The sequence below is a fragment of the Monodelphis domestica genome, chromosome 6, assembly GCF_027887165.1.
Source record: "Monodelphis domestica isolate mMonDom1 chromosome 6, mMonDom1.pri, whole genome shotgun sequence".
Classification (NCBI taxonomy): Eukaryota; Metazoa; Chordata; class Mammalia; order Didelphimorphia; family Didelphidae; genus Monodelphis; species Monodelphis domestica.
The window spans coordinates 86,347,156-86,373,364 of NC_077232.1; the positions used below are offsets into that span (position 1 = coordinate 86,347,156).

At 36.5% G+C, this 26,209-nt stretch overlaps 1 protein-coding gene and 1 long non-coding RNA gene across 5 annotated transcripts in view; one reads left to right on the plus strand and one right to left on the minus strand.

Annotated features, from left to right (window-relative positions):
• SORCS2 (sortilin related VPS10 domain containing receptor 2) overlaps positions 1-26,209 on the minus strand; it is a 1,375,930-nt gene that overhangs the window by 366,767 nt on the left and 982,954 nt on the right. The gene's annotated exons all lie outside the window — the stretch shown is intronic.
• On the plus strand, positions 8,377-23,663 carry LOC103101855 (uncharacterized). The gene is made up of 6 exons (XR_008912817.1): positions 8,377-8,562; positions 11,158-11,364; positions 18,694-18,781; positions 19,516-19,569; positions 22,696-22,904; positions 23,272-23,663. It is a non-coding gene; the product is annotated as an uncharacterized LOC103101855 (long non-coding RNA).

Genomic DNA, 26,209 nt, shown 5'->3' on the forward strand with positions numbered 1-26,209 from the left:
ACTTCCCTTTTTACCCCCTCCCTTCTTATTCCCTCCCTTATTTTCCCCTGTAGTCTTTTTAAAATTTCCCCCCCACCCTCTCCCTCCCTTGGACTGCTTCCCTCCCCACCATTCCATTTTTTACCCTTCTACTCCCCTATAGGGCGCAAATCTATTCTCTTCCCCAATGGATTGGGTTGTTCTTTCCTCTTTGGGTCAGTTTCAAAGTACGTAAGAGTTGAGTATTTCCTGTCTCCAACCTCTTTACCCTTCCTGTGTATCGATATTCTCCCCCCTCCCGCCATGAGATCCTTTGTGACATATAAATTTACCTCCATTTGTTTCTTTTCCCATTTCTTTTAGTCATAACCTCTTTTCTTTTTTAGCTCTAGTCATGTATATATATATATATGTAAATATATATATATACATACACATGTATATGTATTTATGTATGCATATATATATACCTATTTATGTCTTGTCCTTTCATCCTATGCAGTTTGTCACTGTTCCCTCTGAGTGTAATTCTTCTAGCTGCTCATGTGATAGCAACAGTTTTTAAGAGTTACCAATGACCTCTTTTCTTATAGGGATTCATATCATTTTAACTTATTGAGTCTCTTAAAAATTTTTGTTGTTGTTTTGTTTTTTCCCCCTCTTTTTTAATTACCTTTTGATGATTCTCTTGAGTTCTGTGGTTGGACATCAGATTTTCTGTTCAGGTTTGGTCTTTTCTTTATGAATGCTTGGAACTCTTCTGTTGTGTTGGATGACCATACTTTCCCCTGTAAGAATATAGTCAGTTTTGATGGGTATTTTATTCTTGGTTGTAGACCTAGTTCCCTTGCTTTCTGGAATATCATATTTCATGCCTTTCGGTCCTTCAGTGTGGATGCAGCCAGATCCTGTGTTAACCTCACTGTGTTTCCATGGTATCTGAATGGCTTCTTCTTGGCAGCTTGTAATATCTTTTCTTTCATCTGATTGTTTTTGAATTTGGCTATAATATTTCTTGGTGTTGTCAGTTGGGGATTAAATACAGGTGGTGGTCTGTGGATTCTTTCAATCTCCACTTTCCCCTCTTGTTCTAGGATCTTGGGACAGTTTCCCTGGATAATTTCCTCTAGTATTATGTCCAGGCTTTTTCTTTTGTCGTGGTCTTCTGGTATTCCAATTATTCTTAAATTGTCTCTTCTTGAATGATTTTCTAAATCTTCTGTTTTGTGAATGAGATGCTTCACATTTTCCTCAATTTTTTCATTCTTTTTGTTTTGTTTTATGGTGTCCTGCTGCCTTGTGAGGTCACTTGATTCTAGTTGTTGTATTCTGTTTCTTAAAGATTGGATTTCATCTCTGGCTTTTTGGTCGTCTTTTTCCTTCTGGTCTGATTTTCTTTGAAGATCGTCTTTCATCCTCTTTACCTTATCTTTCATCTCCTTTGCCTCATTTTCCAGCTGGTTGATTTTGACTTTCAAGGCACTATTTTCTTGTTTTAGTTCAAGTGCCTCTGTTTCCAGATGACCTATCTTAATTTTTAAGTTCTTTTCCCAATTGTCTTCAGCCTCTCTTAGTTGTGTTTTGAGTTCTTCTACAGCCTGTATCCAATTCGCTGGGATTTCTGGTTTATAGTTTGCTGATCTCTCCCCCTCTGTTCCATTTGCTGAGTAGTAGCTGTCTATTGTAGTTTCTTCTTTTTCTGTTGTTTGCTCATATTCACCCCTTCTTTACTCCCCATATTTGTCTGTGCTCTTGTTCCTCTCATTTTCTTTGTTTTTGGGGGACTTCTATCAGTCTCTCCTCTTGGAGGTTTAACAGAAGATCTCTTGGTGTAGTCTCTGGGGGAGGGTTGTTAGGGGTTTGAGCTTCCCTGTCCTCTGGAGGCTTTTGATTGGCTTAAAGTCTAGCAGTCAATGAGGATGGGTGGGGAGCCTGGGCTTCCCTGGGCTCTGAGGGCTCTTGATGTGATTAGGTTAAGCTGGTTCTTTCAGAAGACTCTGCTCTCTAAGTGGGGAGGGGTCGTGGTCTCCCTGGGCTCTGAGGGCTCCTGATGGGATTAGGTTCAGCTTGTTTGTACTGAATGAGCCCTAAAGCAAAAAACCTCCTCCTCCACAATCTGTGTTGAATGCCCAGAGACTGACCCAGGTTGCTTTCAAGGTAAGCCCTTTGCAGGCCCTGCTTCTGTTCTTTCAGAAGCTCTGAGGGCTCCTGATGGGATTAGGTTCAGTTGGTGTGGGCTGAATGATCCCTGAGCCAAAAAAAAAAAAAAGAAAAACCAACCTCCTCCTCCTCCACAATCTGGGTTGAATGCCCAGAGACTTGCCCAGGTTACTTTCAAGGTAAGCTCTTCAGAGCAACCCCTTTGTGGGCCCTAAGGTTTCTCTCCTTTCAGTAGCTCTGAGGGTTCCTGATGGGATTGGGTTTAGCTGGTGCCCTAAAGCTAGGACCTCCCTTGAGACTCAGTTGGAAGGACCCAGACAGGGGGCTACAGGCTTCCCCCTTCTCTCTATGTTTCCCTGCCATCTGTGTTAGGTGTCCCTGAGACTGGCTCAGGTTGCTTTCAAGGTGAGCCCTTCAAATTAGCCAGCCCTGGGGCCCTTTTGCTGACCCTGAAATTCCCACTGCTGCCATGGGTTCAGCACTCTGGGTTGGGGGGGGATGGGTCCTGGGATCTTCCTTCTGCCTGCCCCTTAGATCCTAGTGATCTAGAGTTTGGGCTTTTGTGGGGCCGTACCTTTTGATCCAGGTCCGGGAGGAGGGTTCCCCAGGTCTGTCCTGTTGTTCAGCTTGAATTTTGGTGTCCTAGGAGCTCTCCATTTGCAATAGATAAGGAAGGATTTCTGAGGTCTGAACTTTTGCAGCTTCTAAGCCACCATCTTGACCGGAAGTCCATAATCAGTAGTATATGTCTTGTAAGGCAATGCTATGCCACACTGGGGACAGCAGTGAATTTCTGGTTATCTTCACTGACAAAGGCAACCCATTTCTAAAGTGTTTTAAAGTAGTGGTTTCTAACATTCTTCCTGTCTGTAGGAGACCTATAATAATTCTGAATGTAATCTGGGACAGATAAAAATATAATTGAGAATCATTAAACAAAATAAATAAAATTACAATATAACATATATGATGATAATATGTAATTTTCTAAACCAACAAGGCATCTTGGTTTATTGTGCTTCATCTTATTTTACTTCAAAGATTTTGCATTTTTTTCCAAATTGAAGGTTGAATTACACAAGTCTATTGATGTCTTTTTCCAACAGCATATGCTCACATCATGTTTATATGTCACATCTTGGTAAATCTTGCAATATTTCCATTTTTCCATTGTTATTGTGTTCTCTGATCAGTGATGTTTGATATTATTTCTGTAATTATTTGGGGGGAAAATGAACTGAATGGATAAATGCGGTGTGTATTCTGACTAGTCCATCAACCAGTAGTTACTACATCTCTTTCCATCTTCTGGGCTTCCTTATCCCCTGAGACTTGGATTATTCCAATAATATTGGAATATTGGAATGATGCCTATTAATTACCCTACATGGCCTCTACCTGTCTGAGTGAAAGGAAGAGGCAATCCTTGTGGAAAACATTAGCTTTCTCTTATTTTAAGAAATTGCCACCCAAAAAATTGGAAAATGAGGGGATGCCTTCTGATTGTGGAATGGCTAAACAAATTATGGTATCTGTTGGTGATATAATACTATTGTGCTCAAAGGAATAATGAACTGGAGGAATTCCATGTGAACTGGAACGACCTCCATGAATTGATGCAGAGTGAAAGGAGCAGAACCAGGAGAACATTGTACACAGAAACTGATACACTGTGGCACAGTTGAATGTAATGGACTTCTCTACTAGCAGCAATGCAATGATCCAGGACAATTCTGAGGGATTTATGAGAAAGAACACTATCCACATCCAGAGAAAGAACTGTGGGAGTAAAAACACAGAAGAAAAACAACTGCTTAATCACATGGGTTGATGGGAATATGATTGGGGATGTAAACTCTAAACGATCATCCTAGTGCAAATATAGATAATATGGAAATAGGTCTTGATCAGTGTCACATGTAAAACCCAGTGGAATTGCACATCAGCTACAAAAGAGGGTGGGGGAGGGGAGAGAAAGATCATGAATCTTGTAACCATGGAAAAATATTCTAAATTAATTAATTAAATAAAAAATTTCAAACTTAAAAAAAAAAAAAGAAATTGCCACTACTACCGCAACTTGCAGCAACCACCACCCTGACCAGTCAGCAGTTATCAACATCAAGGAAAGGAAGTCCCTTCATCAGAAAAAAGATTATGACTCACTGAAGTTCAGATGATGGTTAATATTTTTTAGTCATAAAATGTTTTTTATTGATGTGTATTTTTTTTAGATTTAATTCTATTACACATTTAAAAGACTACTGTATAGAGTAAACATCTTTTATATGTACTTAGAAAACAAAAACAAAAACAGTGGCTTGTTTCATTACAATATTCACTTTAGGAACCAAATCTATAATTTCTTCAAAGTATGCCTGTAAGTGGACCACAGGAGTCCTCATCTATGGTTTAGTGGATCTTGTTTCTTTTTAAGTTTGACACTAATGCTTTAAGGCATATAAAGTACCATTAGCAGAACACTGTAGGGTTGATTACTGAAAATATTACTAACCACATATCACGGATTAGGGAATGTGGAAACCCTGAAAAAATGAAGTGCCCATGTCAGTGGTCCCAGAATTAATATGTTTAGGAGGCAGGGATTGATATGAGGATTCTGGGAACTCTGTTCTTTCTATTAACCCATGCTGCTCTTCTAAGAGAATAAACTTGAGTGGAAGAGCTATTGCAGGTTTGGAGCAGAGGTCAGATGACATAGTCAGAGCTCTGAAGAAAGAAGATTAGTCTTCCTACTAATCTACAATTAATCAGGCCCAATGGTATCATTATTTCACTTTTCAGAGGGGTATATCTTGTTTAAAGGGGTGTAAGAGGGAAAATTACGAAACTGGCCAAAGTAATCTGTATACCTCTCTCCTATTTTTCCATCTTTTCCCCCTACTGCTTTTCATTTAATAAAATTATTTATTTACGGACAGTCTCATAATTTCCCTTCCTACAGGGGGCATGGATTTCATGGAGAAGCAGAAGAAAAGACTCAATTTCAATGAGGTCCCACTTTTATTTGTTTATTCTTATAGTCTTTTAAGGACTATACTGAAGCTCATCAGGGCTTAGGAGTAATTTTCCCACCTTCTTTTGTCTTTTATATCTCCATGAATCTTGTCAGGTCCTGTTTTATCCCTGGAAGGCACTCCCTTCCAGACTCCAACTTTTATAAATGCAATTTCCTCCATGAAACTCTTCTGATGTCCCTCAATGAAAAGGAATCTCTCCCTCTTCATATCCCTAATACTGCAAAGGTTTCAAACTCAAGGCAGATTTGCCTACAAAAAATATAACTGGGAAATATTTGACAAAATAAAAAATACAATACAACACAGATATTAATTTGTGATTTTCTCATTTAATACACAACCTTCAGGGATCTTTTCCTATTTGAGTTTGACGCTACTGTTTTATAGACTTTATGACAAGAGTTTTTGGCTCTACTGACCTCTAATTGGCTGGATTTGGATGACAAAAAAAAAGAAAAAGAAAAAGAAAACCAACAACAACAAACAAACAACCTCTTTATTTTTACTAGAACTGGTTTTCTTTGTAATGCAATTCTGTTTTATGTTATGTGTTAAAAAACATCATCAAGAGAAGAGTTCGACAGGTTAGACCAACCTACCAAAGGGGTTCATGATACTTTGACAAAATTCTAAGAAGCCCTTAGGACTTCTCCTTTGATCTTATTACAACATGCCTTCTAAAAGAATGAACTGCATATATAATTTATTCACTACAACACTCCAGGAGATTTTAAACTCTTTGAAGACAAGGATGCTTTTTAAAAAGTTTTTTTTAATTATTATATTTTTATTCTTAACAATCATGGTGTTTTAAAAATTATTATATCCATGAATTTGAATATAATAGTCATTTAACTGAATGTTCTCCAGCAGCTGAAAAGAGCACTAAATTCAGAATCACAGGTCTTGACTGACTTAGCTTTGTGCTTGTTATTACTTAACAATAAAATAACAAAACAAGCAAAAAAAGATGCCCAGAGAAAATGCATGGTGTTGCTTTTGTGCCAACATTTAAGGGGTCAGTTTTGTCCTCAACTTCCTCAATCACATCTTAACTTCTAGCATCAGATGAAAAAAATAACTGGTTAAGCAAGAGCATTCTTCTTTGGTCTGCCCAAGGAATTGTCTAATGTAGGTTGAGTTTGGTCTGTTTTGGTCTTCACTTTTGCTCTGAATACCCTCCAAACAATTTTCTCCATTTATCTCTAAGAGAAGTGTATTTCAAAGAACAAACATGAAAGAAAAACTCCACCAAATCTTCCTACAGCAAAGAATTTGGTAGGGGTCAAGCTTAAGTTCACATAGAAGTGGCTGATAAATCCCCTAAAGATTTTAGTACAAAGTTAGGAGTTTCATTTAACATTTCACTTGGTGTTTGCAAGTCTTAGAGAAGGGAGTCTTCTAAAGCCATTAATGATACAAAAAAACTCTGTTTTCCTTGCTTATAAGCCCTGGACAAGGCATAAACTTCTAATAAAACAAACACATGGACAAAGAATAAGAACCATCACCTGGTGTAAGTTGAGGGGAAAATGGACAGAATGGATGCAAAATAATAAGATCTGGGAAAGCAGTTCCCAAAGTAAAAAGAATTATCCAATGATTTGGATATAGGGTGGGGGAGGAAAATGGAATCGAGGATTTCTAGTCCACTCTAAAGGAGCCCCTACTGAAAGCCTGAGCTACACATGTTTTTCATACATAGCAATTGCCCTGTTTCTTCCCATGGTTCCTTCCCAGCACTTCTAAAAGCCAGGTCCTCATTGTGGTCTGGTGGTCCAAAGGTGAATGCCCCCCTAAAGGAATGGCACCATATCAATACTGATATTATTTCTATGAACAAAACTAGAATAAAAAAGGAGTAGTAATTAAATAAAAACAGAGCTTAACAGTTTCTTTAGAAAGGTAAAAAAAGAGGTAACTGTGGGTGGTTTGTTTTTTTTTTTGTATTCCCAAAGAGAATAAAAAATGTGATTCCATGTAACATTTGGTCATCCTTTATTGTAAGGCTTATGATGAGATTTGGCAAAGAGACTCCCATGAGAATAATTGTGACATGCCAATATCAGCTACTGAAGTTAGAAAAATTCTATGAACATCTTGTTCATTCTTTCTATGTACTTTTATATTTAGTGAATCAATGAAAAGGAGGGAATTGGCAAGGATATATTAAAAAAAGAATATGTGGATAAGGAATAAAGAACAAGAGAGGCTGAGGAGTTATTGACTACACATAAGCTGCTGTCTAAATATCATTAATTTTTATTTTGAGAAAAGAATCCGAGGACATTAAATTGGGCAATCAATAGCATCAAAAAATTGAATTGAATACATTTTAAAGAAAAGAAGGAACTTCTTACCAACGTGGGAGTCATTCCTGAGTCATATAGTTACTTCAGCTGGTTAGTTCAAGGATCAAAAGTAATTGAAAGCCAGAAGAAAGAACAAAACAGAGAAAAAATATATTGTATGCTAAAAAAAACCCTCCAAAAATGGCCTTTTCAAAAAAATCATTCATGGTGGAAAATAGGATCTGGCAGAAAAAAAGACATAGGTAAGGAATATAATAATTTCATACCAAAGTTTAGCAGACACAAGTCAGTTACCACATCAGGGAGATTTGTTGTTGTTCAAGCATTTTGCATTTGTGTCTGACCCTTCATGACTCCATTTGGGGTTTTCTTGGTACAAGTACTAGAGAGATTTGCCATTTCCTTCCCCAGATTATTATTTTTTAAGTTTACATTATAGAATTTTATTTGTGTTTTTATTTTTAAACATTTATTTATTTAATTATATTAAGATATTTTTCCATAGTTACATCATCATTTTTCTTTCCCTCCCCTCCTCCCAACACCCTCCCATAGCCAATGAGCAATTCCACTGGGTTTTACATGTGTCATTGATCAATATCTATTTCCATATGATTAATATTTGCAATAGAGTGATCATTTAGAGTCTATATTCCCAATCATATCCACATAGAACCATGTGATCAATCAATTGTTTTTCTTCTGTGTTTCTATTATAATGGAATACTCATTAATTAAGAATTGATTAGGAAATTGGGTTAATTAGTAAAATTTCTTATAAGAAGGTCTCCAACTCAAAAGAGAGAGGAATTGAAGATTTTACAGTTAGAAACTAATTGGAATCTTCGTGAAGTTCTTTAAGGAAAATTCCCAGAGCTTTGCTGGGAATGTTGAAGATTAACTGCCACTCTTGAGTTGTCCTCTCAAGATTAAGGAAATGAAGGTTTTCCTCGAAGTTTGAGGGAAATTTGAAGGCAGTTGGTTTGGAAAAACAAAACAAAACAAAACAAAACCATCCAATGAACAGGGAAGAAGTTGGAGAAAGACTAACTGACAGTAGGAAACTTCAGGTTGTGTTCCCTTGGTTTGACCAGTGGGAGGAGGAAAGAACAACATCTCAGTGTGACCTGCAGTAAAAATTAACCTGTTAGTAATTTGAGCTTGGAGGCTGGAGTGAAGAGACTGAGAAACTGATATAAATTGAAGATAAATTATAAGAATACATAAATTAGAGTAGATTATATAGATAGAAATTTTATATTTATATAGAATAAGGAGGATTAGAGCAGGTCTGGATTTCCAGACAGATGCAACTTCTTAAAAAGTATAAGTGGGATCTCGGATTAGTTAGAAGCTTTTAGTAGAAGGATAACATGTATAAAATATTTTATTTTTTCTTTTTCTTTCTCTAAACTCTTATAATTACAAACAAATTAGGTGTCTATATGTATCTAGTCTCTAGTAGAATTTTCCAACTACCAAACCTTCTCAACTTTCAAACTGTCAATCAAAGAGATCACCTCCACCCAAGAGCCTGATCTATAACCACTACAATTTGTGATAATTTACAATATCACAAATCAATATCTATGGCAAATATATCTCCATAATTAATACTACTTCCACAGTTCTTTCTCTGGATGTAGATAGCATTCTTTCTCATAAGTACTTCATAATTGTCCTGGATCATTGCATTGTGGCTAGTAGAGAAGTCCATTACATTCGATTGCACCACAGTGTATCAGTCTCTATGTACAATGTTCTCCTGGTCCTGCTCCTTTCGCTCTGCATCAATTCCTGGAGGTCGTCCCAGTCTCCATGGAATTCCTCTAGTTCATTATTCCTTTGAGCACAATAGTATTCCATCCCCAGTATATACCACAATTTGTTCAGCCATTCCCCCATTGAAGGGCATCCCCTCATTTTTCAGTTTTTTGCCACCACAAAGAGCATTGATATAAATATTTTTGTACAAGTATTTCCCCCTATTATTTCTTTGGGTTACAAATCTAGCAGTGGTATGGCTGGGTCAAAAAGCAGGCAGTCTTTTAAAGCCCTTTGGGCATAGTTCCAAATTGCTATCCAGAATGATTAGATTAATTCATAACTCCACCAGAAATACATTAGTGTCATAATTTTGCCCAAATTATTGTTTCCCTTCTAATTTTTGATGCATTGGTTTTGTTTTTACAAAACCTTTTTAATTTAATGTAATCAAAAATACTCATTTTATATACTGTGATATTCTCTATTTCTAGCTTGGTCTTAAATTCTTTTCTTTCCCATAGATCAGAGAGGTATACTATTCTATGTTCACCTAATTTACTATAGTTCCCTTCTTTATATTTAGGTCTTTTATCCATTCTGAATTTATCTTGGTATGAGGTATGAGATGCTGATTTAGACATAATCTCTTACTGTTTTCCAATTTTTCTAGCAGTTTTTGTCAAACAGTGGGTTCTTATCCCAAAAACTAGGATCTTGGGGTTTATCATATACTATCTTGCTGAGGATATTTACCCCAAGTCTATTCCATTGATCCTCCCTCATGTCTCTTAGCCACATTGTTTTGAAGACCACTGCTTTATAATAAAGTTTGAGATCTGCTACTACTAAGCCCTTATCCTTCACTTTTTTTCCCCATTATTTCCCTTGATATTCTTGATCTTTTTGTTCTTCCAAATAAATGGAGTTATAGTTTTTTTTTTAAATTCAGTAAAAAGTTTCTTGGTAGTTTAATGGGTATGGCACTAAATAAATAAATTAGTTTGGGTAAGATTGTCATTTTTATTATGTTAACTCATCTTACCCATGAGCAATTAATGTTTTTCCAATTATTTAGTTCTAGTTTTAATTGTGTGGAAAGTGTTTTGTAGTTGAGTTCAAATAGTTCCTGTGTTTGTCTTGGCAGATATATTCCTAAGTATTTTATATTGTCAAGGGTGATTTAAAATAGAATTTCTTTCTAACTCTTGCTATTGAGATGTGTTAGAAATATATAGAACTGCTGATGGTTTACGTGTGTTTATTTTGTATCCTGCAACTTTGCTAAAGTTGTTGATTATTTTCTCTAGCTTTTTAGTTGATTCTCTAGGATTCTTTAAGTAGACCATCAAATTATCTGCAAAGAGTGATAGTTTAGTCTCCTCATTACCTATTTTAATACCTTCAATTTATTTTCTTCTCTAATTGCTACAGTTTCTAGTACCATGTTAAATAATAGAGGTAATAATGGGCATCCTTCTTTTACTTCTGATCTTATTGGGGAGGCTTCTAGTTGATCCCCATTGCAGATGATGCTTTCTGATGATTTTAAATATATACTGTTTATTATTTTTAGGAAAGGCCCTTCTATTCATATACTTTATCATGTTTTCAATAGAAATGAGTTGTGTTTTTTGTTAAAGGCTTTTCTTGCATCTATCGAGATTATCAGTGATTTCTGTTGGTTTTCTCGTTAATATGGTCAATTATGTAAATGTTTTCCTAATATTAAATCATCCTTGCATTCCTGGTATAAATCTCACCCAATCATTGTGAATAACCCTCATGATCACTTTTTGGAGTATTTTTGCTTGATAGTATTCTATTTAAGATTTTTGTATCTATTTTCATTAAGGAAATTGGTCTGCAGTTATTTTTTTTTTCTGTTTTTGGTCTTACAGAAAGCCGGCCAGCAGCCACTGCATAAAAGGGAATATCTACCAGATTATGATTTTGAAGAGGAGAAAGAAGCCAGAGAGAGGGTGATAAACTGAGGCAGACACACAGATCAGATTGCAGGGAGGAACCACACAGATGAGCTCCTATTATCTTTCTTTGTAGGGTACACCGTGAAGAAAGATTAAAATAATCAACAATATGTGAATCAGGTATGAGGATAGAGATCAGTTAAGAAAAATAACCGCTGACAGATTGAGAGCCTAAACTCTGAGTGCAGTTTGCACTGGCCTGTGGTCAGGTGAGAAGGAAGGAAAGATTAAAGAAAGAAGATCTTTAGAGAGAACAATGGGGCTCCATAGAGGGAGTCCTTGGTGTGGAGCCAAGTTCTAAGTAAGAGAAAAGAAAGTTAAGAGGCTGTATCTGGCTGTTCCTCCTTTTTAATTAGGATAATGAGGTAAGAGGTATGTAATACATATGCAACAGCACACAGTGGATTGCCATTGGTTCAAATGTAAATTACGACAAGTTCCCGGTGTGGAGTATTCTAACCAGGTGAAGACAAAGAAGCTTGGATTCGCACCAGAATGTTATGAATGCTGAGATCAAAGGTTGGGACCTTTACTGCCATGTGTAGGTCTGACCATGCATTTCTTAATACAATTCCATAGATCAAACATCTACCTTCTACATATACATGTGTGGACTGTTACAGGTCTATCTGGATCTGGAATCAGTACCATATTTGTCATAAAGGAATTTGGTAGAACTCCTTTGCTTACTTTGTCAAATACTTTTTTATAATATTGGGATTAGTTATTCCTTAAATGTTTGATAGAATTCACTTGTGAATCCATCTGAGCCTAGGGATTTTTTCTTAGGGCAACCTTTGATGGCTTGTTCGATTTCTATTTCTGATATGTGAATTTTTAAGTATTCTATTTCCTCTTCTGTTAATCTAGGCAGTTTATATTTCTCTAAATATCCATATCACCTAGATTGCCATATTTTTTGCCATATAATTGGGCAAAATAGTTCTTAATAATTACCTTAATTTCCTCTTCATTAGAGGTTAGGTCACCCTTTTCATCTTTGATACTATTGATCTGGTTTGCCTCTTTAATTTTTTTTTTACTAGATTAACCACTATTTAATCTATTTTATTAGTTTTTTCAAAGTACCAGCTATTAGTCATTTTTTAATTCAATAGTCCTTTTACTTTCAATTTTATTATTTTTCCTTTAATTTTTAGGATTTCCAACTTAGTTTTTATCTGGGCATTTTTAATTTGTCCTTTTTCTAATTTTTTAAAGTTTTATGCCCAATTCATTCACCCCTTCCCTCTCTGATTTGTTAATATAAGCACTCAGCGTGTTAAAGGTAAAATTTATGGTTGAGACTGAACATATTTTAGTTAGTCTCCAGGGATTTAAATTCTAAATCCCAATGAAATACTCATCAGAAGAGAGAGAGAGAGAGAGAGAGAGAGAGAGAGAGAGAGAGAGAGAGAGAGAGAGAGAGAGAGAGAGAGAGAAGACAAGGGAAGAGAAGGATAGCTGCCCCAGCCTAGTCTGAACCCAGCAGGAGTTCAGAGGTCTAAGCCAAGGGGCTTTTCTGGAGGCTGTTGTCTCCAGAAAAATGAAGGAAAGGGGGTCCCAAGAAATGGGCCTTTCCAGAGGGTGTTGCCTCCATAAAAGCCAAGGAAAGGGGAGTCAGCCTTATCACTCACCATGTGATTGTCTAAGGAAAGCAGTCTGAGGTCTCATACTCAAGCTCTTCTACATAAAGTTTCACTATCCCCTCTTTCACAGGAAGTGATGCAAAATATAAAGGCAGTTCTTTACATCACTTCCTGTGTTTCACATGCACCAATGGTGGCTTAATCTTTGCTTTGGAGAGCCCAGGGGGTCAGTCAGTTGTTTCTGATTTGTCACTTGCTAGCACACATGGGTCATAGACTTTCCTCCCCCACACTTAATCCTTAAGTAGGGGTGTATACATTCCAGGTTGCTAAAATTCTAAAGACTAAGCAGGGTGGAGTAAATCTAAAATTCACAATCCATATAAATTTTCCCCTGAGTACTGTTTTGGCTACATCCCATAGATTTTTGATATAATGTCTCCTCATTGTCATTCTCTTCAATGAAATTATTGTTAGTATGTTTTGTTCTTTAACCAACCAATTTTGAAGAATCATAATATTTAATTTTCAATGAATTTTTGATTTGCCTCTTGTGAAAGAGAGAAATGTCCAAAATGAATGGAAAAGACTGGATTTGAAAAGCTGTCTTAGAAAAAAGTGAGATGGAATCCTGCTGCCATCAGGTGATGGGATGGAACATTCCAGCCAAGTTAAAGCAGAACAGTTGAGAACTGCTGGGTTCTTCTTGTCTGCCTGACTTGAGGAAAGAAGGTACAAAACCCCTACTGAGAAGATAACCTATATTATTAATCATATGCTGCGAAACAGAAGACCCAGTCCATTCATCAGTGATATAATTAGCATAGAGACTTTTCCATTAGGGGAAGATGTGAGCCTATCTGGAGAAGATATATACCAACTACATCTTTGAGACAAGAATACCAACATCTTGAGCTCACCAAGACATTAAATAGAGTCTGGGACATAGTCCCAGACTCCTGATTTAAACCCCTAAACCCATCTCTAGAGGGGAAATAGTCAGGGATTTTCGGTTTCCTCTACCCTCATTATACCTCAACCCTTTTACCCAATAAATAAATCTTTAGCTTTACTAAAGACTCAATCATATTCAGTGTGCTAGAAGGAGAATTACAAAATATATTAACTAAGAAGAAAGAGACTGAAGGGAATTCCCTCTTACCTTTTCAGTTCTAGGGAGATCTGACTCCTTTATCAAACAGCTCTACCTAGGGGAGGGAAAAGTGGTGCTACCTTGTATCTGTTCTCTCTTTCCCAATTATCTGGCAACACATTGGTTCCTTCTTAATTTCCCCACTAGTACACTCTTTGTGTACCCTTACTAATTATTATTTTTAGTGCATTATGATCTGAAAAGGTTGCTTTTTTATTTCTGCTTTTTTTTTTTACATTTATTTGCAATGTTATTATGCCCTAGTACATGGTCAATCTTTGTGAATATACCATGTGCTACTGAAAAGAAGGTGTATTCCATTTTGTCCTATTTATTTTTCTCCATCTATTAACTCTAATTTTTCTAAGATTTCATTCTTATCTATTACCTCTTTATTATTATTTTTGTTTGATTCATCTAGATCAGACAGAGGAAGATTCAGGTCTCCCACTAGTATAGTTTTCCACTTTCCTCCTTAATCTCCAATAGTTTCTCCTTTAAAATCTGGATGCTATACCATTTGGTGCATATATGTTGAGTACTGTTATTTCCTCATTGTCTATACTGCCTTTTATTAGGATGTAATTATCTTCCCTATCTCTTTTAATCAGATCTATTTTTACTTTGGCTTTATCAGACAATATGTGATAATATTTTGGCTTCTAATCCACTCTTCTATTTGCTTCTGTTTAATGGGTTAGTTCATCCCATTTACATTCAGAGTTATGGTTATCACCTGTGTATTCCCCATCATCTTGATTTCCTCTTTTAGTCCTGCCCTTTCTTCTTTCACTATTTCCTTCTACCCCAGTGTTTTCATTTTAATCATTCCTCCTATTCCCCACCCTTATTTTACTTCTCTTCTCACCTCCTCTCTTATTATCCCCCTCTAATTTTTCTTTAAGGTCTATTGAATTCCCTCCTCCCTCTTTTTTCCCTTCCTTTTGGTAGTCCCTACCCACTCCCTTTGTTTTTTTCCCTGAAGGGTAATATAGAAGTCAAAACACCAATGGATCTAGATGCTCTTCCCTCTCAGAATTGATTCCACTGAATTACCTATTAGCACTTTCTTTCTCTCCTTATAATTTTATTCTTCACCTCCTCCTCCCATGAACCTCTTTATGTTTTATAATTTATCCTATTTTTCTTCTGCCTTTAAGTTTCTCCTGGTGCTATCTTCTATTCCCCACCCCACCCTTATTTTTATGTATCATCTTAAACTACTTAGTACCCCAACCTCTACCTATGAATAATTCTTCTATCTACTATGATAGTGAAAACAATTTTTGAGAGTTACAAATATCATTTTTCCATATAATTTTAACCCCTTATAGTGTGGAAATGCCTAAAACTTGCCTACCTTCAAGTCTATGTCCCTTCCCTTTTCTGATTTTTATTTTTTTCCTTTTGGGATACTTTGTTGTGATTGGTAGTAGGAACATTAATTTTTTTAGGTGCTTTTTTTGTCATTAGTAGTAGGAATATAAACAATTTGACCTTACTGAAGTTCTTAAGAAATTTTTTCCCTCTTTCTTGTTTACCTTTTCATGCTTTTCTTGAATTTTATATATGCACATCAGGTTTCCCATTTAGTTCTGGTCTTTTCTTTACAAATACTTGAAATATTCTATTTTGTTAAATGCCCAAATTTTCCCCAAGATGTATAGTCATTCTTGATGGGTAGGTGATTCTTGGTTGTAGACCCAATTCTCTTGCCTTTCTGAATATCATATTCTTAATCTTGTGGTCCTTTAGTGTGGAGGCTGCTAGATGTTGTACAATCCTGAGTGGGCTTCCTTGATATCTGAATTATCTCTTTCTGGCTTCTTGCAATGTTTTCTTCTTGGCTTGGAAGCTGTTGAATTTGGCAATTGCATTCCTGGGGATTGTCTTTTGAGGATTTAATGTACAGAGAGATCTACGAACTCTTTCAATGTCTATTTTTCCCTCTTGTTCAAGAATATTGGGACAGTTTTCTTGGATAATTTCTTATAATATTTTATCAAGGATTCTTTTTTTCCCCTAGGTTTTCAGGTAGACCAATGATTCTCAAATTGTCCTTCCTGGCCCCATTTTCCAGGTCAGTTGTCCTTTCAATAAGATATTTCATGTTTCCTTCTATTTATTTTATTCTTGTTATTTCATTTTATTAATTCCTGTTGTCTTGTGAGATCATTAGCTTCTACTTGCAGTCTTTAAAGACTGATTTTCAGCTATGATCTTTTTATTTTCCTTTTCAATTTGGTCCATCATGTTTTTCATGATTTCCAGCAGGTCAATTCTGGTCTCTAATTTGCTTATTACTTCATGTAATTTCTGTGTTTCTTTTTCCAAGAGGGAGATTCAGTCTTTTAAAGTGTTATTTTCTTTTTGAATTACTTGCATTTTTATTTCCCACTTTTCTGCCAATTTTTGTTCTATCTTTCTTACATGGTTCTTGAATTCCATTTTGAGTTTCTCAAGAGCTTGTGATAAATTTCCATTTTTTTTTGAAAGTTTGGATGTGTTTGCTTGTTGGTTTCTCTCTGCTGTCACTTATGTACTCTGCTCCTTTTCTCTATAGAAGTTATCCAGGTTCAAGAGCTTTTTATGTCTTTTGGTACTTGTGGATTGGGGTTTCTTCATGTTGGTAGCTATTGCTATGCTCATTTTTTTAATCTGAATTATTGGCTTCTCAGTCAGAAGTCTGAGTGAGGTGGGCAGGCAGTTTTTGATGTAGTAGGCTTTAAAGAGTCTTACCCTGAGGCTATTTTCCCAGTCTCCTTAGAATCTGCTGGGGCCAGCCTGAGTCTACCTTCTGTCCATACCTGTGTTCCATGCTCCATGTTCTCATTTATCTGCCCTTTGCTCCTCAGCCTCCAGTCCCAAGTTTAGCTGCCAAGGCCCTGTGCTGCCTTCAGGGGTAAGACCTGTGGTGTCCTCATCCAGCCCCCTGGAGTTTAGAGATTTCCCTAGCCCTCACTCTGACTCTGGTGTGGTAGATGGTGTGGGGGAGAGGTGATCAGCTTGCTCTTTGGTAGGTGTAATTTTACCCTCTTATAGCTTGAAAATGCCCAAACCCTGCCTACCTTCAAGTCTGTGCTCTTTTCCTCTTCTGATTTTTATTTTTGTCCTTTTGTGATCCTTTGTTGTGATTGTTAGTAGGAAGAGTCATGAAGTTCCTTTCATTCTATGGCCATATTAGCCAGGAAGTCCCCAGATTATTTTAAAGATGAGGAAACTGAAACAAAGTTAAATGACTTGCTCAGGGTCTCTTAAATAGTAAGAGTCTGAGGACAGATTTGAACTCAGGAAGAGTAGTCTTCCTGACTCTAGGTTCAACACTCTATCTATTATGCCACCTCACTGACCAAGGATAATAAAGCCTAAAATGGTCTGTGTCAGCAAATATTTTACTTATGAGACATATGGAGGCCAGGGGCAATATCGGTTTATAAGACAAACAGATTGTTGATATCTTACAGAAGAAGATGAAAAAAAAGATTGTGAGTAGCATCACCTCATAAAAGTGAGAAAAGCAGAGGATGATAAAAGATGCTTAAAGAGAGCTTGGTGAGAGTCCCATCTAAGCAAGTTATCCTGAGGCCATTTGCAGATGAAAATCAACGGTAAAAAGTAAACAGAAGAAAAAAATGGAAAAGATCCACATTATCATTAAGGTAAGTAGAACCACCATATGGATTCTAACATCACAGTTCCAGATGTCCTTATAAAAGTGATAGAAATGGCCTGAAGTGAACCCAAATGGAGAAAATAGATTGTATATAGAGGAGATCTATGCTGAGGAGACACATTTATGCAGGAACTGAGGAATTGATTCACAAAGTACTTGAAGAAAGGGAAGATATGAAGTACTTGGAAAAAATCTGAAGCCTTATAAATACTGAAAAATGATGAGAGTGAATGCCGACTTTTATTGACCTGAATACTTCCTCCATCTATATAAGATTACAAAAATAATATAGCATTCCAGAGTAAAATTCTTTTCTTACCTTCACACAGTTGGCTGAAAGATATAGACAATATAAGATCCTGCAGTTATTTGTGAGTTGATTATTTTTTCAAATAACATTTAATTCAATTGAACCAAATGCTACTTCTATGGTTCTTTTCTAACAATGTCTCCCTTTGAAGTTATTCAAGATCCCTTGAAAAACATAACCATGATAACCTTAGTGCAATAACCCTTTGATCATAAATATTGGGCTAAAGCATAAATCAAGTAAACGTATGCTCTCCAAACATATTTGCTACTATTACAGAGGTGAAAGACCATCAGTCTAAGGTGAGGAATTGCCTGTATGTGGTACATCCCTCCAGATGTTTGTCTGTGGATTATATTGTGTTCATTGCACTAAGCCCAAGAACAATGGAGAACCTCATGGAAAATATTAGTAGCCATTCAAAACAGTTTAGCCTAATCATCTATCAAAAGGAAAAACAGTGAATGAGGAATGCCTGTTGTTGAGATTATGATCAGAATTTGTAGCTCTGATAGACAATACAAATTGACACATTAGGTTCAGAACTAAAAAAAAAGGACAGAGGGATGGGTTGCCTTTGAGATATTTCAAAGTTCCATTAATGATCTCAAACTTGGGGCCTTCACATCCTGGAAAATCCCTCTGCCATATCAGTTCCCTTTTCCTATGGGTGAATTGCATGTGGGGACAGACCTAGATGCATCATGCTTCCTTTCCTTTCCAGCTGTGTTTCTGACCCTTTGGACTTTGCTACTATGCCTCCCTGTGTCAGTTTTCAGCTCCTTTTTCATGTCATCTTCTCCCTTTAGAAGGTAAGCTTCTTGAAGGTAGGTAATCTTCTTTTTGCCTTATATTTGAATCCCCAGGGCTTAGCATAGTGTTATAGTCTTAATAACTATTTACTCACCCGCTTTAAACCTCTCCCCCACAAAAGGTCCATCTTTGTAAATCTACTATCCTACACTATTGTTATATGATTGTAAGTCTTGCAAAACTAGAGTTGCTAAAGAGATACAAATGGAGCTCCAACAGAAGGCAAGGGAGAGATTCAGGTTAGGAGTTAGTAGGCTATAACATAAGGAATCCTGAGTTTTGGAGCATCAGTGTAAAACATACATTCATCTGGAGGTATTTCAGCAGAGGCTGAATGCCTATTTATTTGATGGCTAGACTATTGTAGCTTGGGACATACAATGAACTAAAACACAGATGAGGTTTCTTCCCCCTTGAAAATTCTGTGATTTAGCGACTAGTTGAAGGTCATATAATCAGAAAATGACAGAGCTGGGATTTCAATTCAAGGAACACTTAATAAATATATGAAAAGAACCATGTTAGGTAGTTGGAAACAAAAGAACAAAAACATGACACAGACATGAGCTCAGAGCTGGATTCTTAAATGGAAAGCAGAATATTTCTTTCCACTGTACCTCAGAACCTAGGGAAGGATGGAGATAAAAAATGAGGTTTCTTTGACTCTTCTTGGGGGTTTCTTGGCAAAAATACTGGAGGGGTTTGCCATTTTGTTCTCCATATCATTTTACAGATGAGAAAACTGAGTCAAACAGGGTGAAGTGACTTGACCAGAGTTACACAGCTGGTAAGTATTTGAAGCCTCATTAGAACTCAAGACTTCCTGACCTGTTCAGACCCCAGGTATTGAGAGACAAAGAAATGTAAGCAGTCACATAAAAGTGAGTGACCAAGCCTGATGTAGAAAATGTGATTGGCCTATTATTCATGCATTCAAATTCATTTATTAAACATTGATTGATTGTATAATATTTTCAAGACCTTGCACTAGGTAATAGATATACAAATATGACAAATGACCAAGTCTTTGCCATCAAGAAACTTAAAATCTTCTGAGTATCCCTCAGGATGTACTGATGAATACACAGATTAGTTTAAAACATGGTAGATTGTAATAACTGTGAAAGTGAGGTATGGGAAAAGGAATGAATCAAGAAAGATTTTTTGGAGGAGGTGACACCTCAGCTAATCAATCCTTGAAAGAAGAGGATTTCTGAAAAAAAAAAGGCTATCCACTACCATAGAAGGAAATGATAGAGTCTGAATGCAGATGGAAGCACGCCATTCTTCACTTTATTTCCTCCATGAATTTTTTTCTAGTGTCAATGATATATGCTTTCTAGCACAAAATGATGAAATTTTGGAAACATGTTTTGCATGATAGAATGTACAACCTATAATCATACTGCCTACCATCTTGGGGGTAGGAGAGAGGTGGGAAAGAATGAGAAAATGGGGAGAGCAAAATGTAAGAAAATGGTTATTAAAATGTATTGGCAACAATAATCAATATGGACATATGTTTTGCATGATACTACAGGCATAATGCAGATAAAATTGCTTACCATCCTGGTATGGGGGAGGGAAGAGAGAAAGGAAATAATTTGGATCTTATAAATTTAGAAATGTATGTTGAAAATTGTTATTATATATATAATTACAAAATAAAGTATCTTTTAAAATGTATTTAAATATAATCAGAAAAAATTAATTAAAAAAGAAGAGGATTTTGATGGCAATGATAAGCAAGGAGTACACTCTAGGCAAGGGGGACTCAGATAAGATGCCCAAATGCACAGAGAGGGTGAGGAGTTTGTATAGACTAGAACAATGGGTACTTGAAAAAATAGAGGAAATAAGTTGGAAATACAGGTTGTATCCCCAATGTAGGAAGGTTCTTTTATATTGTTTTGTTTTTGTTTTTTCTCCCAGAATTAATAGAAGGCTCACACTGAAGGTTTCTGAGCAATATTTCAGTAGTTAGGAAGCTGGCCAAAGTCATTTAAGTTGAGAATTCTTGTGCTGAACAATTATACAGTCTCTAGGGTCTACAAACAATTTAGTTAAAAACTCCTGTCTCTAAATAGCAGCATACCAGGCAAGGCACACAGCACATGGCAGCCACATCACCTGCTACTGTCCTGATGCTTAAAAGCAACAACAAAAACAAACCCTTCACTGTTTGTTGTTTTACTGGATGCCTTCAATTAAATCCCAATCCTGCAGCATATGGTAGCCTTCTCTCTGCCTTCTCCTTTGTCTCTCCATTTGTCTCCCTCTCACTCCCTTACCTCACCACTCTCTCCCTTCCTGTCCTTCTTCCCTTTTCTCCCTTCTTTCCTCCCCTTCCTTCTTCTCCTCTCCATCTCTACATGTTTTCTCATTTCTCTAATGAAATCATATTGGGTAGTAAATATGGATACTAGGATGATTATTATTGTTCATAGCAGCCAATTAATGAATAATTCTAGAAAACAAGGGTTTTCAAGCCAGCTGAACCTTGCTGCCAAATCTGTGGCACATCCACAGAGCTTTCCAAAATATCATGTAGCATAGCTCTAGGGCCATAACTGTGTACTGTAACCATATTCGAATACTTGAGACACATTATTCCCCTTGGCAATGCTAAGGGTACAAGTAAGGAAACTCATTTTATAAAATAGCATGATCATTTCTCTAGCCTTTTGGATCATGCTGTGCCTTAAGATAAGCAGCATATTTTTAGTATAATCCACTACATAAAACTCACAGGAACAAACCAACCCAAGAAGTATAGCCATATAGTCTCTGCTCTTTATATTTTTTGTTTGATAAAAGTAGAAATATTTTGTTTATCACATTAACAGATGATACACATCTGAGAGGGCTAGCTACTACATGGGATAACCAAGACAGATTTCAAAGACTACAAAATATCAGAAAATAGTTCTTTAGAATGGATTAGCAAGAGTGACCCATATGGAAGTACACTTTACATGAAAATACATATATAATGCAGATAAAATTGCTTTCCATCTCTGAGAGGGAAGAGAGAAAAGACAGAAGGAAACAATTTGGATCCTATAATTTTGGCTACCTGACTTAGATAAAATTTATAAGGTTGTATGTAAAATCTTATGATGGACATGAAATATTCAAATTAAAAATATATGATGGATACATGGTTTGAAATGGTTCACTTGAAAAAATGAAAAATTTAGGAACTTTGTGGATTGTGAACTCAATATGATTTAAAACTATGATAAGGAAGTTAAAACATCTTATGCAATGTGAGACTTCATTAATTGAAGTATCATGTCCAGAACTAGAGGAGTAATAGGATCTATACTCTGCCTTGATGAGACAACATCTGGTTTACTTCATCTAGTTCTGCCCTCAAGGAGGATGTAGGAGAATTCAGAAAGCTAAGGCTTATGTGCACATAAGATGATTGGAGAATAATGAAAGACAATATAATTTAGCTTTAAATTAATAGGAGCTCCCATTTCTATAAAACTCTACAACTTATAAAGAGTTTTCCTAACAACAACCCTGTGCTGGTACAACAGTTCAAACATCTCAGTTTTATAGATGAAATTAAAGTTCAGAGAAATTTTAGTCAGTAAAAAAGGCATACTCTGCATAAGGCATGAAGCAAAAAGAAACAGCCCCATGACTTGCCTATAATTTATATCATTTTCAGAGCCAAGGATTGTCTAATGACTCCATTTCCTATATCTTGTCCACATATATAGACCACAAGTGTTCAACTCAAAACCCATTCTCCAAAATGGAATCAATTATATTAAAATATAACTTAGAAATACTTAATAAATTAAAAATACAAAAATACAAATTAAAATTATAGTAAAGAATGTTAATTTGTACTCTTCTAAGTTAATATATAACCCAAAGGGTTCTGTTTGTATTTCAGTTTGACACTTTTGGTATAAAGCACTACGGCTGTAGGAATTCACATTGAGAGAACATTGTTGGCTAGAGTGGTCTGTCTAACCATCCCAGAAGAGGCAGCACTTGAGTTGGGCCTTGAATGATTAGGAAGCATTTGAATAAGTACATGTTGGGGGATGAAGTGGGATGGGAATAAGCATGAGAAAAGAGACAAGTGAAGGAATAATCCAGGTAGGTTTGGGGAGAGAAAGGAAAAGGGCTTAGATGAGAGAACTTGAGTGAGGAAAAAAATTATGTTGCAACTAGATGGCAAAAGCCCCTGAATGTCTGGACTGAAGGACCCAAAGATAACAGGTACACATTATACTTTGGAGCACAGAATGGGAAAGATCTGATCAACTTCTGACATTTGAGGGCAATTAGATCAGTGGCTGCTTTTTTGAAAAATCTAGATAACTCCGTCCGTCTTGCCCTTTACCTTAGTTAGTTACTCTTTCAATGTTTGGATTCCTTTAAATTTATCCATTTAATTACATGTTAGTCAGGCTATCCCTTATTCATTCATTTTTAATTTCTCCTAATTAATCATTCTCTGCAGGCTTTTCATCATCTGGCTCATCTTCCCTAAACTCCTTGCAATTTGTCAAACTCCTTCAGGATCCCAGATGCTGAGAATTCTAAGCTCCAGTATGTGCTCTATTAATGGCCCATCACCTTTGCAGAGCATAATGTCTCAGACTGGATTGACTCATAGATGAGTCAGAATCTCTCAGCGATTGCTGCTGGTGCAAATTGACCCAGCCACATGACAAAGTACATTGATGCCCTGTCTCCCCAAACACTGCCCCACTCTAAGACACTGTAGAGAAATAGATGTCATGCGAAATGACAACAGGCAGGAGAAATAACAGGGAAGCCACTGGCCAAATCCCAGAATCTGAAATAATTCTTCATTAAGTTTTAAAAATCAAATAAACAACCAGTTCTTCTAGCAACTTATTATGTGACCTTTGGTGATTCATTTTATTTGGGGGTCTTGGTTTCCACTTCTAAAAAATAAGAGATTTGGAATCAACAGCTTCTAAGTTTCGGGCTTGAGAGCCAGGAAACTGGAAATTAGATCTTGCCCCTCCTCACCCATACTCTGTGGGACTTTGGGCAAATCAGTCATAGAACCTCAGGCAACTATAACACTTTAAATTGCAAAGAAGTTGGTGATTGTTTTGTAGAAGCAGTTGAGATCTTGCTATATATTAAGTTGGGACTAGAATCAGGAAGAGAGTTGAAATCTAGACTTGGATTTTTAATTAATGAAAATTAAATTTAAAAATTAAAAAAAGAAAATCTAGGCACAGACACTAGTTGTATGACTCTAGGAAAGTCACTTACCCTCTGTTTGGTGCAGTTTGCTCAGCTATAAATTGAGGGCAATAATAGCATCAGCCTCTCAGGGTTGTTATGAGGATTAAAGAGCTAATATTTGAAAAAGACTTACAGCACCTGGCCCAGAGGACACACTTCCTAAATGCTTATTTCCTTCCCAGAGAAAGTTCCTCATTAAGGTTTCATTACATCACTTAAATCACAGGTTGTCTTCCCTCCTTTACAATCTAAAATCCTTTCCAGGTAAGGTTTTCATTTTACCATTCTGTGTTTGATAGCTTACAGCTAAAAGAGAAATGAAAGGAGATCTGGTGCTGAGACCTGACTCTGGAGCCCAACTAGATGACTTCCTAATTGAGTGACCAACTAGCTCAGTAGGCAGTTAGGTAGATAGCACAGTGGGAAAGGTACAGGTTTGTGGTCAGTTCAAGGCCTACTTCAGATACCTGTCAGTGATGTGACCTTGGGAAAGTCACTTAACTTGTCTCAATCTTAGAGTCTTCCTCTATAAAAATAGTTAGAATTGATGACATAAAAGATTTCTTTCAGTTTTAAATCTATAATCTTAAGATCTTGGTTCAAAGAACCCAATTTGCTTCACAAGTTTCAGACTATGTTTCCTCAGCTTTTAATAAGAAAATTGGATTACACAATTTCTCAGACCTAATTATTCAGATTCTAGTCCAGTAACCTTTTCATGATACTTCACTGTCTCTAAACAAAATATTATTAATTCCCTTTCATCTGGGAAGGGATTGGTAAGAAGTTGGGGTGAAGGTGAAGCTTCATAGAAGAATCGATCCCTAAGTTGGGTCTCAAAAAGTAGACAGAACACTAACGTGGAGGAATGAGGGAGGAGCAAAGGGCATCCTTGGCTTAGGGAACTTGGTAACTAAAGGATGGAGGAAGAAAAATGAAGGTCATGTTTAGGAAGATAATACATGTAAAATGCTTTGCAAACTTTAAAATACTATCCAACATAAATACTAGTTATTTATTACCTACTGAATGAAACAGACAAAGGGGATATAAAGCCTGGACAAATATATTCAGAGATTGAATAAAGAAAGCAGTTCATATATTAAGCTGTTATTTGTGCCAGGGACTCTACTGGGCTGTGGCATCAAAGACAAATATTTAGACTTGTTCCCCAAAGTCAAGGAGAAAAAAGATGCGAACACCTCTCCAGAATCTCCCAAGAGCTAGATAATGGAAAAGAATCACTATTTTACACAGTGGGTAGTAATACTATGTGGCATATATCTTTCAAGGGGTCATTGTGGCCTGCTGACAATACAAATTTCAATAACAGTTTAGAGAAACTCAGGGATGTCTGAGCTGCAATAGGTTACTACGTGGTTTGAAGGTGGGATTCTAATGTCAGAAACAATTGAATATTCTTGCAGTGTTAGATATACATGTACACAACTGTGTATACATACATAAATATACATGTATGTAGATATGTATGTATATATTTATATACACATAGATAATATGCATTGTCATTCAGTCAACTAGTCTTGACTGGTTCTCAATACACTGAGCCACCTCACTGCCCCCTATTATTTTAAAAAAGACTGAGCATTATAAAACTCTTGAAGAAAAAAAACCCAGAGACTCACAGACACCAGGTAAAAATCCCCTGGGTTAGATGATCTCTAAGGCACCATTTCATATTATGTTTATTGTTACATGATCCCTTCAAGTTCTAATGTTCAATATTTTCTATGGTTTGTAGACTGGACAGGTGATTTTACTGGTATAGGAAGTTACTAATGAGAAATCCCCTATAATAGCACAGATCAATGGTTTTTTGAGGCACCAAGAGGATAAGGGGCTTGTCCAAGATTCAATGGACCACTTGTTCCAGAGGCAGAACTTCAGCTCAGGACTTCCAGCATCTAGGACCAGCTATCATTCTGGACTCTGCAGCCTCCTGCAGTTTTAATATTCTATAGACATTTTCCCCTCTAATGCCTCTTTCAGCTTTAAGATTCTATCAACTTCTGAATCCATATTTCTCCAGACTTTTCATCCCTCCAGGTCAGAAGTCTGTTTCATCACTGTTGTCTAGCAGAGAAAATCCATGGAATGCATCAGGCAAGACTATGAAGTGTTTTGGGGGTTTCTTGGAGCTCCCCGATGGGAAA